We start from the raw sequence: 15023 nt of genomic DNA on the forward strand, positions 1-15023 counted from the left end.
AGAAGGTAAACTAGGAACTAATTGGGACGAGCCATACAAAATCATAGTAGCAGCAAGAAAAGGAGCATTCCAACTAGAAACAATGGAAGGAAAACTACTACAAAACAATTGGAATGTCGCCCACCTCAAATACTTCAACTTCTGAAAAAGGATGCCCCCCAAGTCATACTCTTTTTCCCTCAACCAGGTTTTGTCCCAATTGGGTTTTCTCGAGGAGGTTTTTAACGAGGCAATGAAGGGGACGTCTCGAAGTTCAGAGTATAATTCATCACCCCGCCTGCCGATTGCTTCTCCAGGCCGAACGACGAAGGGACTAGATACATGGAAACTTCTCTAATATATGCATGAAACGAACATGTATAGTATTCTCTAGTGAATGAAATAAAACAACATTTTGCACTCTCCACCAAGATATTCTCCAATGAGTGAAATAAAACAACATTTTACTCTCCATCGTTTTTTTCATCCAACATTCGACCTCGCTCGAATTACTTAACATTCAACCTTGCTCGAATTACTGAACATTCGACCTCGCTCGAATTACTTAGCATTCGACCTCACTCAAATTACTTAATATTTGACCTCGCTCGAATTACTTAACACTCGACCTCGCTCGAATTACTGAGCATTAGACCTCGCTCGAATTACTTAACATTAGACCTCGCTCGAATTACTTAACATTCGACCTCTCTCAAACTAATTAACATTCGACCTCGCTCGAATTACTGAACATTCGACCTCGCTCTAATTACTTTACACTCAGCCTTGCTTGAGTTATTTTAAGATCTGCGACTGACTATGCCAAAACATTACACACGAGCGACCGAAAATTTAGGGACTTCACCTCAGATCAAACAAAAAAAAACAATTCGGAGATACACAACAAAAAGGTAATCATTTCATTACAACTGTTATATTACAAAACTTTTTACAAAGGGCTCGAAGACGCCCTCACAAAATAGCAAGGCAAAGCAAAATAAATACAACGGCCTTATGCCACGTCATCCCCCATGACATACTCCTTGATATACCAAGAATCGAAGGCGAGCATGTCTGCATCATCATCGACATTGTCCCTGCTAGGCGTACCAAACCACAAGTTTCACGGGCTGCATGTGCTTTAACACGAACACCCTCGAGTTCTGCCTCAGAAACCTTCCTGTTAGCCTTTAGGGACTTGTACACATCAAGTTGAGCCTCGACATGAACCCATATCTCATACAACTCCCACGGCACGAGGGGATCAACAAAAGTATGAGACGTGGACGGCTGCGACTGCCGTCGCACTTCCTCTGTCTTCAAAGCAACAACCTGTTCATTCAATCTGGACAACTCCGCCTCCAGATCTTTGATTCGCTCTTCTAATCTCGCTACCTTGAGCGGCAACGTCTCCACATCATTATCTTACTCATACCTACAAACGCGGAGGGCATAATCCAGGGCTGCTGCTTCAGATATGGCAGCCACCCTGCCCTTTTCGGCATGAGCCAATTCATCAACTTTAACGCTCAACTCACCCCTTAGATTAATAGCCTCCGCTTCTCTTCGCCTAAGCTCAGCAGTTAAAGAGGCCACCCATGCCTGAAGATTGCTGTTCTCGGCCAACACCTCATTTCTCACCTTGAGCTCACCATCTTTTGACTTAAGAGCTGCCTCAAGTTCACTACATCGACCTATGGCCTTCACCAACTCACCATCCTGCTCCATTAGCTCTTCGATTTTCTGCGCCAACTCTTCCTCCTTCTACTTAAGCCCATCGCAAAATAGCTGAAAATTGTTATCTTGAGTGAAGACGTCGGCTAACACACAGTGCTTGGTGCGGTACTCTTTGTACTTGGAGGCCACCTTCTTAAAAACGGACATCCTCCGTTCATCCCTCTGATTGTGCTAGATATCCATAATCAGAGTCTGACATGCAGAGGAAAGAAAATCAGTATAAGTAGGTTACACATGCGAAACAAATCTTAACAGCAAAAGAAAAAGAAAAAGAAACACTTACTCACAAAGCTATGCCAGAAATACTCCGCAATAGCTCTGCATCACTCATCGTTTGAAGCGTTGCATTCTTAGAAGTAGCGCACAAGGGGGTAAAGGACGACACTGCCTGCTCAGAGTTTGCCAAAAGATCGTAACCCATATGAATGATCACGTGTCGGTAAGGACCCTCCGTCCTCACTTCCACGCATGTATTTCTCTCCAAAAAGGCCCGTACCTCTTCGGGATCGATGTCCAAGCCTGAACCATCGTCCTTTGCGAGCACCGCCCTATCCCCTCCAATAGCCGACAACGTGCCACCTTTAGCAGCCCGTGCAGGTTTCCTTCCTTGACATATCCCTTCGGCCCTAGGGGACCTCCCACCGTAATGCATCCACCATAAAAATGGCCCCTGCATCTATCATAAGCGAGGACGCCACTCTCGAAGCAACAACCTTCTTCTTTTCAGCGCTGGTGGTGGTGATGTCCTTCTTGAGCTCTGCCATCCTCCTCTTTCTCGATGGTGACTCCTCCCCATTAGAGGACTCATCTACGAGGTGGTAAACAAGTCAGGAAGAGATCTCATCTCGTACAGCGACATCCCTAGGAGAGGGGTCCCTTGTTGACAAAGTTTGAGTACCACCTCCTCGGGCGGACTCAGCCAAAGTAAATTGCATCCCTGCCGATGCAATGGCCTGGCTAAATGTCGGCACTGGAGCTTTCTTTTTGGAAGCCCGTCGACCTGTCACCACAAAGAGGTCGTATCAATAAATAATGGCAAGCAGCTGAAGGTCGACACAAAAGTAACACTTACTAGACGGAACCTTCGGTCCAAAGCGATTGTAGAAAACTGCCCAATCTCGGATCCCCACCATGTGAGGTAACACGCGAGCCACCCAGTCCTCAATGCCGACAACGGGAAAGGGCACACACCTTTCAACTACACAGAGAAATTACAGATGAATAAAAATCAAAAGGGATGAAAGAATATAACAATCGTATGTCATCAACACCTATGATTATGATTCCACTGCTCAGGAAATCCAGCAGGGTCCGACGCCAAGTGCTCCATTTTGATAAAAAAAGTACTTGTACCAAAACTTCCGGCTCGCCCTGTCATCCATTCCAACTATCAGCCCCCTGGTCTCGTGATGTTGCAGGTGTATCTTGGTGCCTCTATGAAAGCTTGGTGAAAACAAATGTATAGTTGGCGGATGTCGACCTCACCACCAGCCAACTTTGCATACTTTGTCAACATCAAAAAAGCTTTATACAAATACAGAGATAGCTGTGCTGGGCAGACATTGTAAAACCGAGAGAACTCCTCCTCTAGAGGAAGAAGAGGGAGACTCGATTTCTTGAAAGACGGCAAAATCGGAAGACTCGATTTCTCACTGTTAGGATATTTCGAAAGCATATCCCGGGGTCTCGAGAGTAGGAGGTCGCGACCAAGCTCTCAACCTTGGGGCTCATCGAAGCCCGACTTGGAGGAAGCCAAGGATGAAGCTAGGACAGAGGAAGAAGCCCTCTAGGCACATGGCTATACCTGACAAATGCGGCCTACCTAGAGCCTACGCTGAAGCATCATGTCAGGCCATCCCATCACCGTACTTTGTAGCTAACCCCACATACTTGTAACCAAGTCTTCCCCTTTATATAAAGGGGACTCGCTCCATCATGTAATCAGTTGATGTTACTCCATTTCTCCACAAGCGCAATAATATCTATCTCTCTCTCCCTTTTCTTCTAAGTCATTCGTTCTCATTGGCCCGAGGCCATTTCGCATTTATTGTTTTCTTACTTGTTCTTCACCGTCCAGCTATACATTGGCCATAAAGATCCTTATTCAATCGTATTACTGCTTGTTATCCCCTTCCCGACTATCCCCGATAGTTCGAACTCGGCTCGAGTTTTGGCCCCGAGCTACTCTGCATCCATCTAACAGGCCCCTTCGGTTTGCCTACTGCCTCGATTTAGTTCGTATTTTATCGTTATACCGCGTGTTCTTAACACAAACTGCCTTAACAAATAGCTAGAGAATAGATCATGTATTTTTAAAATCATATTTACAAATTTAATTATTGTTACGATTTTCACGGTAAACAGTTTGGCGCCCACCATGGGGCTAAAAATAATAGTAATTATTTTCTTGCTGGTTTCGTCACCCAAACGCACGTTATCTTTCACACTTTTCTTGTCCAAGATCTTTTGATTTGAGGTTAATGTATGGCTCGGTAAGCAAAATCGAGAACGACTACCCCGAGAACCACAGTGGAAGCAGTATGGCTGTTCCAATGGTTGATGCGACACCACATGACCTTGATAACGTATCTGGGTCGATTCAAGCAGATGCGGGCTTGCGAGGCGCATAACAAGTCGACGAAGCCTCGTGCACCGATGATAGCATACAACTCGCTGACGAACAGAAAGCTCAAAAAAACCCGGCCCGGGAAGAATATGAAGTTAATCTCCATGATATTCTTGAAATATTGCAGGCACGACAGTCAGCTATCGCTCAGGTGCAAAGTCAGCCGGGGACTCCTAGCGCAATAGCAACAGAGACACCTTCTTACAGTGAGCCAATACACGAGAGGTCAAGTGACGATGAGTCAGTAACTGACCCTGCCACAGTGAGGATGCTCGGGAACCCCTTTGAAGGGATCAAATTAGGTTCGTGGAAGCTCCTACAACAACCGACTTACGATGAGCCAATACCCGAGAGGTCAAGTGACGATGAGTCAGTAACTTACCCCGCCACAATGAGGATGCTCGGGAACCCCTTCGAAGGGATCAAATTAGGTTCGTGGAAGCTCCTACAACAACCGACTCCCGGGGGAACAGCCCCGGAAGCCGCTCTATAGAAACCTGGAATGTCAGAACTCCCTAAATGCGGCAGGACTTCGAATCCCTATGGGCGCACCACCACTCACGCGTGCTCATTAGAATGAAACGATCCCCGAAATGATGAGTTCGAGCCAGTATCTCTGAGGAATCTCGAAGAAACTCTCCCGAAACAAACCATGACGCAGCACCACTGCCTGGCACCTGGCCTCACAGACTAACTCGCCATGCCAACATGGTCTTCCGCGGAAGCACATGCCCATACCATCAAAGCAGTGCCGAGAAGGCCCGACACACCTAAGGCCGAACAAGGAAGAAATGAAATGCCGTGAAAAACCGCACCCCAGTCCCCGATAGGACGAACAAGACTGCTCCCAATTTCGAGTGCTTGGACAGCACAGGCCTTCACCCGAAGCCTAAACGAAGCATTCCCGATGACTCCAGGACATTTCAAGCAAAGGCAGATCAGGTACCCAGCCGAGGACTGGGTGGATGACCGCACCCGGTGTCAGCCACGAATCAGAGCCGTGGGGAACCGTCCAGGAACCTCCTCGGGCACGGTATATCTAAGCAGACTCCCGACAAAGAAGCTGATGCGAAGCAGATGGAGGTATCACCCATGCACAGTGAATGAAAGGAACGACCTGAGGTGCAACCTACCTCCCAACAATAGGGAGATGGCCCGAGGGCAGTATCCTCGAGGAACCCCTTATGGAATCAGATTTAACAAGGCACAGCTGGTAAGGAAACCCCGCCTAGCCGGGCATGATTTCAGCATTACTACACCAAACATAGCGATCCCCATAAGCGAAGTCGGGGACGCCGGGCGGCCTAGACCCACTCGACGAAGACCCTTGCAAAAGAAATATGGCTCGGCGTAGGGACCGTAGGGCGCACGAGGTCGCCAACTCGAAAGAGCGACGACCGTGCTATTCGACGGAGATCGCCACCAAGTATCGTCGAGCGGTCAGAGAGGAAAGAGGCCAGGAAAACTAAAGACGACAATCCATAGCGTATCACCACGATGGTAAAAGGGCGCAGGCACCCTTCAAAGGTCCGTATAATGCAGAAAAAAGTATTCACCGCCAGGGAAAGATGGATACGGGGAATATACCCAATGAATATCCCTACATCCAAATGAAGGGACGCCAAGACTTCCCCTCAGCCTCGTATTAACGCGTTTGTAACCCCCCTTTTTCTCATTTATCTTATTAAAAATGAAGTATGTCCGTGAGTGCAGATGGTTCGACCAATTATGCTGATGGCGCCGGGGCCAAGCCGATAGGGCAGTCCAGACCAACGAACCAAATCACTCTCACACCTCGAATCTTTGGTGGATTCTAGACGCAACGACAATCAGGAAGGTCGCTCCCTCTATACAGCCCGCTTGAGCTCGGACTAAAGAGCCGAGCCCACAAAGCGCAGACATTTTATTCAAATGACAACGGGTACGCTACCCGAGGGCAATTTCAACCCCACTCAGCCAAAAGGATCGAATTCCCTGGCAAAGGTAGGACTAAAGCATTCGGCAAAAATCTGCAAGCAACGAGAGGAAGTCCTTCACCACATGACCGGCCACCGGCATCGACTTCTCTGCCCTCTAAGGGATCAAAGGGTAAGCGGAACCGCATATTTGTCTAAGCCTAGTTGAACGCGGTGAAAGGCAGCATTGAAACTCGCGCCTCGAAATGGTAGGAAAGGACCAAGCCTCGAATACATTGCCTACACACCCCGCAGCAGGGGGAGGATTACTTGCTCCTTTATTATTCCTTTCCTTTTTACTAACATACATGCAGGCGGCCGACCAAGGCATTCAGAAATTCTAAACTCCATTCAGAAATCTGAGTCCTCTACGGGACCCGCCAAGCTCTCTATCCTCGATCGGGTTTCCAACCCAAAGGGGGGTCCCGCCAGCAAGGTTATTAGCAGAGTAGCATACCCTCCATAAGAGGACCCGACGAGATCACTGGCCTTCCATCTATAGTCAGGCAACGTACGATGGTTTTCTCTTAAAGGGCATCATCCCCTCGGAAGGCCAATTAATGGCAAGCTGGATCTCGAAATGGGACCATTTAAGCAGAACCAGATGATCGGAGGGGCAGAGCCCGTGCGGGCCGAGATCGCAACAACGAGACAATATGTATTTACAGCATATACTTACGCCAAGCAATAAAGAATACCCCCTTTCGGCATTTCTTATTTCGGGAAAGGTGCTTTCAAATATGCTCTTAGCATGACCCCGGGGACTTAGCATCAGCAACTCGACAACTTGCATGACCCCGGGGTCGAAACTCCAAGCTCATCAAGCCCCTGGAAGGCAACTCCGAGCTCACAAGAAGTTGTCTTCAAGCTTAAACAAACTCGATGACTTGGAGACTGCTATCAATCGCCATATAACTGGAAAAATCCAAAACTATAAGACCCTAACGGGCAGCCTCGGCATAAGCAAATATATTTTACAAACTGTAAGACCTCAACAAGCATGACAAACTGTAAGACCTCAACAAGCATGACAAAACTGTAAGACCTCAACAGGCATGACAAAACTGTAAGACCTCAATGGGCATGAAAATCCCGATATTTAGGCTATACGTCGCATTTGTAAGAATACCTAAAGGGCATACCTTCTATGTAGACGCTTAAACTATTGCTAGGGATCAAAAATGGCTACCGCCAAACGCATATGACTACGGCCAAAATGGCTGATACAGCCAAAATAACGCGACTCAGTGACGCCCGACTATTGCTAAAAATTTGCAGGCCACTACTTTGAATATACTTCAGAAAGAACCGATTAAAACAGTCTTCCCTCCACAGGCAAAACGAGCTCTGACAATGTCGGCTCCAAAATGCAAAAGCGTCGATCTATTCGACCCACGAGCTATGAACCTTATGAGGTGCTCGATACACTACCGACAACGACTTGAAATCAAGGTTCTTCTAGAACCGCCGACGCCGACGATGGGTCACAAAAAGACCTTAATGAGCGAATACAAAGCCTACAAAAAGCTCATAGACAAAAATAGAGTAAGAGCCATTGTCTCTAGCTAAGCAAGCCTATGGCACACATATTGAAAGGTCTCTACGACTAAACAACGTAAGAGCCATTGCCGCCGGCTAAAAAATCTTGACAACTTGAGGATTAAATTGAGCTCGAATTGTAACTCGATTCGGAGACCGGATCCAAAATAGTTAACTATGCAAGCCTACGGGCCACATATTAAAAGGTCTCTACGACCAAATGGCATAAATGCCCCTATCACCAGAAACCCTATAAAATTTAAGGGTTGATTACAGCTCGAATCGCAATGTGACTCGGAGACTGGACTCAAAAAAAGTGCAACATGCCTAAGGGCATGGCATAAGCGCTAATTGTCACCTCCCGAAAACTCGATGAAATTTAAGGGTCGATTATAGCTCGAATCGCAATGAGACTCGCAGACTAGACCTGAAAAAGTGCAACGTGACTAAGGGCACGGCATAAGCGCCAATTGTCACCGCCCGGAAACTCAATGAAATTTAAGGGTCGATTGTAGCTCAAGTCGCAAAGCGACTCAAACACCGGACTTGAAAATTGCAATACGCCTAAGGACATGGCTCGGATATACCATGATCAGCCGATTAAAATCTCCAAGCTATGCGCCCGCAAGATTAATTCAACCCAAAGCACAAAGGGCCATCATCATCCGCCCATGTAGACAAGAAAACACCTAAGGGTTAATTGAAGCTCGAGTCATAATGTGACCCAGAGACTGGACCCAAAGCAATTGGAATAGCAAAATGCCCAACTGCACAAGATAAAAGCAACTACCACCCGCCCGCATGGGCACAAAAAATCCAAAGGCAGGAAGGCTCGAGCTAGAGCCCGACTCGAAAACTAAGGATCACACTTAAGAGTCCCCAGGCCGTCTGATCAATTCCGGACCAAGAAGGACCTTGCCAAACGCCAAGACCAGCCTGCCTGATCGAAAGCAACAACAAAAACAAGAGGTACAAAAGAACTAAAACTTCAAAACTTCTCCTTATATATATCATATGCGCAAGAAAAAGCGTACTCTCCATCTATAGGCATCCCCTACATATATTCGAAGCAAAGCAACAAAATGGCAAAATCTAGACTCTACACTAAAAGAACTACAGCTTGCCAAAATCGCCCTCCGCAACATCGATGAGAAGCAACTGAGCATTGCGCTCATCCGCCCGTGCTCGAGCCAATTCCTCCGAGAGAACGAAACCCCTTGCACCGATCTCTTCGAACACCTCTCTTAGGGATTTACAGCAAACATATTCCTCGATCCTCTGCTCCCGGTCAAGGGTTTGCTTCAGCTCAGCTTGGGCATCAGCAACATCCTTCACACAAATTGTCGTCTCACGATCGGCCTTAGCTCAGTTTAGTGTCGCCTCCACCCGAGCATCAATTATCTCGGCTTTGACCTTCGAGAGATCAGATTCAAGTTTCCCAATCATATCTGCTTGAACTTTGGCATTGTCATGAGTCAAGCGGAGTTGGACCTCAAGGGCAGGGACCTTGGCTGAGGCACCCATCTTCTCCAAAGCTCAAGCCTGCGCTTGAGCCCTTAGCTCCCCCCAAGCAATTCTGACGTGGTTGATGTCGCCTTTAAGGTACTCCAGAGCCTCCAACTTTTTCCACAACTGATACAACAAAAAGGAATCAGCCTTAAGGATTGAAAGGAGCGAATCACACACCACATGAAATTACCTGCTCCACCAAATAGCTCTCATAGTTTGAGCTCCGGTGCGCTTCATATCGCCAATGTTGCAGCTCTACTTCCGTCTCCTCGTTAAGGAGCCTAAGGGACTCGCCCTCATCCCAAGTTTTCTGAAGCTTGGCCCCTCGACGGAGCAGCTCAGACCTAAGTCTATCACAAGCCTGCACGAGGGAGGTTCAATAGAAGAAGGAGGATATGGGAAACAGGGAAATTGTACGAAAAACTCACCATGAAGTGAAGACGATGGATTTCCTCGAAGTCGGAACACACTCCTGTTGATCCTTCCCCTAAGGCCCTAGAAGAACCGGCCCCTGAAGCAGCGTGTTTGCTCAAAGGAATTACTGGCTGGGAATCAGGCACTCCGGGGGCAGCAGACTCAGCCGACGCCCTCTCTCCAACAATATGAACCCGACTGGCACCATTGAAAGCTCCATCACATTGCAAGTTCTGATCCCTCTCGTTGCCATCATCCCCAAGACCAGAGGCCAACAACTCCTTCCCCTTTTCAGAGAAACATTGCTTCATCCCGAAGAACCGCCCGATATCTACAAACGGCGAATCTGGCACAGATGGAAGGGGGAAGCGTTATCTCGGGTATACAAAGGCAAAACAAAGGCAGCATATGCACATACCTCGGTGTTACATTCCCCATCTGATGCAAAACATGGCTCGCCACGTACATTCGTCACAGTATAAATGGGCCACCAACTTTCTGACCCAGCCGGGCAGATCATGAACTTTACCCGGCACCCATGAAGTTGCTGCAATAGAAGAAACAACATTATTACTCAGCTGATTTTCGCTATAGACGAGATCCAAAAAAGCGCCAAACGCCTCACTCACGTGCGTGATTCCACCCTTCAGTAAATGGCAAGAACTCCGCGGGGATAATATTAGTCGTCCGAACCTGGACGAACCAGCTGGCCCACTTTTGATCCACACCTTCCTTGTCGTCAACAACAAAGGATGTGGACGAGCAGCACCTCATAGTTAGCAGGCCTTGATAATGAAAGGGCCGATATAGCCTGACAAGGTGATCAAGCATGAATTCAAGCCCGACCTTCTCCGCGAAGAACCTCATTATCAACACCATTTGCCAAAACAATGGGTGAATCTGTGCTAGAGTGACCCGATACTTCTGACAAAATTCAAGCACAATCCAATCAGGAGGGCCAAATGCGAAAGGATATACATACACATTCAGGAATGACCCGATACTGTGCTAGAGTGACCCGATACTTCTGACAAAACAACGGGTGAATCCGTGCTAGAGTGACCCGATACTTCTGACAAAATTCAAGCACAATCCTATCAGGAGGGCCAAATGCGAAAGGATATACATACACATTCAGGAATCCATCAGTGGATTCCACGATGCACTCATCGGGAGAAAGCGCCTGGAGGACTATCCCTTCGCTCCACCCACAATATCTCCTCTCTATCTCCAGATGTTCTCCCCTTAGTAAGGACGCCATCTCCAAAGAAAACTCCCTTGATTCCAGAGCACCAGGAGCAGCACCCCCAGCCCTTTGTCGGATCAGCCCCAAAGCGATTTCCATGGCTATGGTGAGACTGACAGACCAAAGCAAAGGTGCGCACCAATACTTTCGCTCCTAGAAAGATGCAGTACTCTGTACCAAAATGGAAAAGCGGCTATTTGAAAATAGTAAAGTCTTGCGAAGAAGCCGAAGCCGCTACACATATATGCGCGAAGAAGCAACGATTCACTAGCCCGAGGAAGCCCCGTGAAGCCAACGGCCTCGATACAGATCAACGGGTCGATGTTCAATCCTTGAAGCATCCTCCAACGAGGAGTCATAACTCGAAGAGCCATTCGTATTATATCCATGCTCGGGGCAACACTCTACGTCAAGAAACCCCGGTCCAAATAAGTCAGGCCTCGATGAGCTCTCAATGCTGGCACTCAACGCAAGGCAAGAAACTGATCTCACGATTCACTCTTTCTAAGAAGGAGGAGTAAACGCAGGAAGCTCCGATCGTAAAAGCTACATAAAGGTATGACGAAGCGCCCAAATACACGCAATCTCCTCAGCAAAGGTTTATCTTATACAACATAAAGGGGAAATCTACATCAAGACTAATAGGGACCTTCGGGTACCTCGAAGATGACCTACATCCGGAGAAGTTCCCCCGAAGGACCCGGAAATCAACGCACGATCTCTGAACAACTCGGGGGACTTCGATAGCCCCGGCCCATCAGATCGATCCATAATTGTTTCGGAGTATGACGTTGGGATCAGAAGGGACCCATGTCGATCGGCAAAAGATTGAAATAAACACTTATGTCCAAGCTAGATATCAGCAATCAGCAACACAAAAGGAGGCATTCGAAGAGTCTCGAAGGGCATGAAAGCATACAGAAACAAAGCAAATTTGGAAGCAAAAATCAACAAAGTTCGTTTCTTATTCATAAAAGTTTATGTACAAGCGACCCTCGAGGGGTCATTACATACAGTTACAAGGACCTACGGAGTATTTCTACATCTAAAGGAAGAGTCAAAGGGATGCATGCGCAAGGTGAAGGCCCGGAGACCGATCCACCTCCGAAAGTCCACAGCAAGCCCCTATGGGCATGCATCCTCAGAAGTTTCATCCCGACCTTCCTCACTGATATCCCCAAGGGACAAGGTGAGTGACAGGAAGGGATGAAAAAATGCTATAGCTCTAAGAAGCTCGAGGACCTTCTTTAGCTAAAGAAGCCTCAGAGAGACAACAGACCGAACAATCCTTGGTCCCCGCTTGCACGACTACTTTAGATCCACTTCTTGGAACGTCCAGTCGTGCAAGCCCCTGACTCGGAGAAGAGCACCACATCGAGATGGGGTATGAAGGTGAGCAGCGGTGTATAGTCCGAGCCCCCTTTGAGTAGCAGTGCATAATCCAAACGACTATCTACATAAAGAAAGGACCGACCCCATATCCATCATCACCTCGGGCCAGCAGCAACAACGAGGGCCGGCATATCGACGATTGTAGCAATAGCAGGATAACGCGCTTATGTTTGACGAAAGGGGAATCCAGCAGAAAGACACAATGTAGTCTAAAGTAACTCCTCCATACGGCCTTAAAATCATGAGCTCGTAACATGATGCTCTGAGGTGAAAGAAAATAAGAGGAAGGGAAAGGCGAACAAGCCAGTGGAAGCATGGTGATAGGAGAAACAAGGTCAAGGCATCCCCATTTATAGGGGATTACGACACGATCATCTAGGCTGTGGAAGGCTGACCGACGGGCACAATTAATACGTCCATGGAAAAATGAAATGACGGCGGTGCCTTTACCTTGAAGAACAAGAATCAGGAGCGCAATGAATGACGTCGAAAAGCATGAGCCAGGGGTTGCATCATCGACATGGCATCACCAAAAGAAGCTCGAGGAGTCAAGTGTCAAAATTATTTCCCATCTCTTCAATATGGGAAACGCGGAGACTATTTGTGCGCGGCGAAATTGGAAGACTCGATTTCTCGCTGTCAAGACATTTCGGAAGCATATCCTGGGGTCTCGAGAGTAGGAGGTCGCGACCAAGCTCTCAACCTCTAGGCTCGTCGAAGCCAACTCGGAGGAAACCAATGACGAAGCTAGGACAGAGGAAGAAGCCCTCTAGGCACATGGCTACACCTGACAAACGCAGCCTACCTAGAGCTTACGTTGAAGCATCATGTTAGGCCATCCCATCACCGTACTTTGTAGCTAACCCCACATAGTTGTAGCCGAGTCTTCCCCTCAATATAAAGGGGACTCGCTCCATCATGTAAACGGTTGATGTTACTTCATTTCTCCACATGTGCAATAATATCTCTCTCTCCCTTTTCTTCTAAGTCATTCATTCTCATTGGCCCGAGGCCATTTCGCATTTATTGTTTTCTTACTTGTTCTTCACCGTCCAACTATACATTGGCCATAAAGAGCCTTATTCAATCGTATTACTGCTTGTTATACCCTTTTCAATTGTCCCTGATAGTTCGAACTCGGCCCGAGTTTCGGCCCCGAGGCCTCCATCAACCTACTCTGCATCGGGCTAACAGGCACCTTCGGTTTGCCTACTGCCTCGATTTAGTTCGTATTTTATCGTTATACCACCTATTCTTAACACAAACTACCTTAACAACTAGCTAGAGAATAGATTACGTATTTTTAAAATCCCATTTACAAATTTAATTATTGTTACCATTTTCACGGTAAACATGGGGAATGTCCATTATAAATAGGAAGAGATAGGGAACAAAAAGGGGGATCTGCGTTTCTGAATTGGAATATATTGTAAAAGTAGAAAGAAAAATATACGAAAGAGTTGTCTTAATCATTTATTCAACCACACGTTGTTCAATCTTTATCCATAAATCTCAAGATCCCATATACAATTTGACCTCTCGGTTTTCCACGTCGCCTTCAGAGAAAAGGAGCATCCCAATCATATAATCATTGGGTGATAGTTCCTTTCCCATTATAATCCTTGTTATTACTTATATTTTTTTATACATTTATGCTATTAAATGTATTGTCAATCATAGCATATTAAGTTCCCTATTTAATGCTTCTGAACTCTACTCGTTACACATGAGCTTTATTTTATTCGGTCTAGAATTTATTAAGTTCAACTAAGATTCACCCTTTTAACTTATCATTAATTGGTTTAGCATTTATTATTTCAAACAGGTAAACCGATGTTTATCTTGCATTTTAGAAGTAACTTATCACTAGGGTGTCAAATGGGCGAGTTAAGCTGATTTTTGGTAGGCAAAAAAGGATTAAGTTAATAAATAATAGGAGGAAGTGCACAGTTAGCCACTAATTAGAGATGTCTTTACTCTTTAGCCATTGTTTAGAATGTATTTACTCTTTAGTCAGTGCTTAATAAAATTTTATCCGTCCGAACGAAATTACCCCTGTGCTAGACATGGGTGTTGCGTAAATATTAAGGACATGATGTCCTTAACTTCATGAATGTTGTGTAAATATTAAGGACAAAGTGTCATGTCATGTCATGTCCTTAACTTCATATGTGCAGTATAAATATTAAGGATATGGCGTCCTTAACTTCATGTGTGCAGGGTAAATATTAAGGACATAATGTTCTTAACTTGTATTAGCACCTTTTGTTGTTGAACTTTAGGACCTCATGTCCTTAACTTCATATATGCAGTGTAAATGTTAAGGACATAGTGTCCTTAACTTTATGAGTGTTGTATAAATATTAAGGACATGATGTCCTTAACTTCATGAATGTTGTGTAAATATTAAGGACAAAGTGTCATGTCAAGTCCTTAATTTCATATGTACAGTGTATATGTTAAGGACATGGCGTCCTTAACTTCATGTGTATAATGTAAATGTTAAGGACACCATGTCCTTAATATTTACATAGCACTCATGAGAAAGGGTAAAAACGACTTTTCGTATTAATTTTAATAGAGTAATGGCTATTTTTGCTCAATATTAAAAATATTGGATACAAAC

Source organism: Nicotiana tabacum, chromosome 10 (genome assembly GCF_000715075.1).
Source record: "Nicotiana tabacum cultivar K326 chromosome 10, ASM71507v2, whole genome shotgun sequence".
In the NCBI taxonomy this organism is placed as follows: domain Eukaryota; kingdom Viridiplantae; phylum Streptophyta; class Magnoliopsida; order Solanales; family Solanaceae; genus Nicotiana; species Nicotiana tabacum.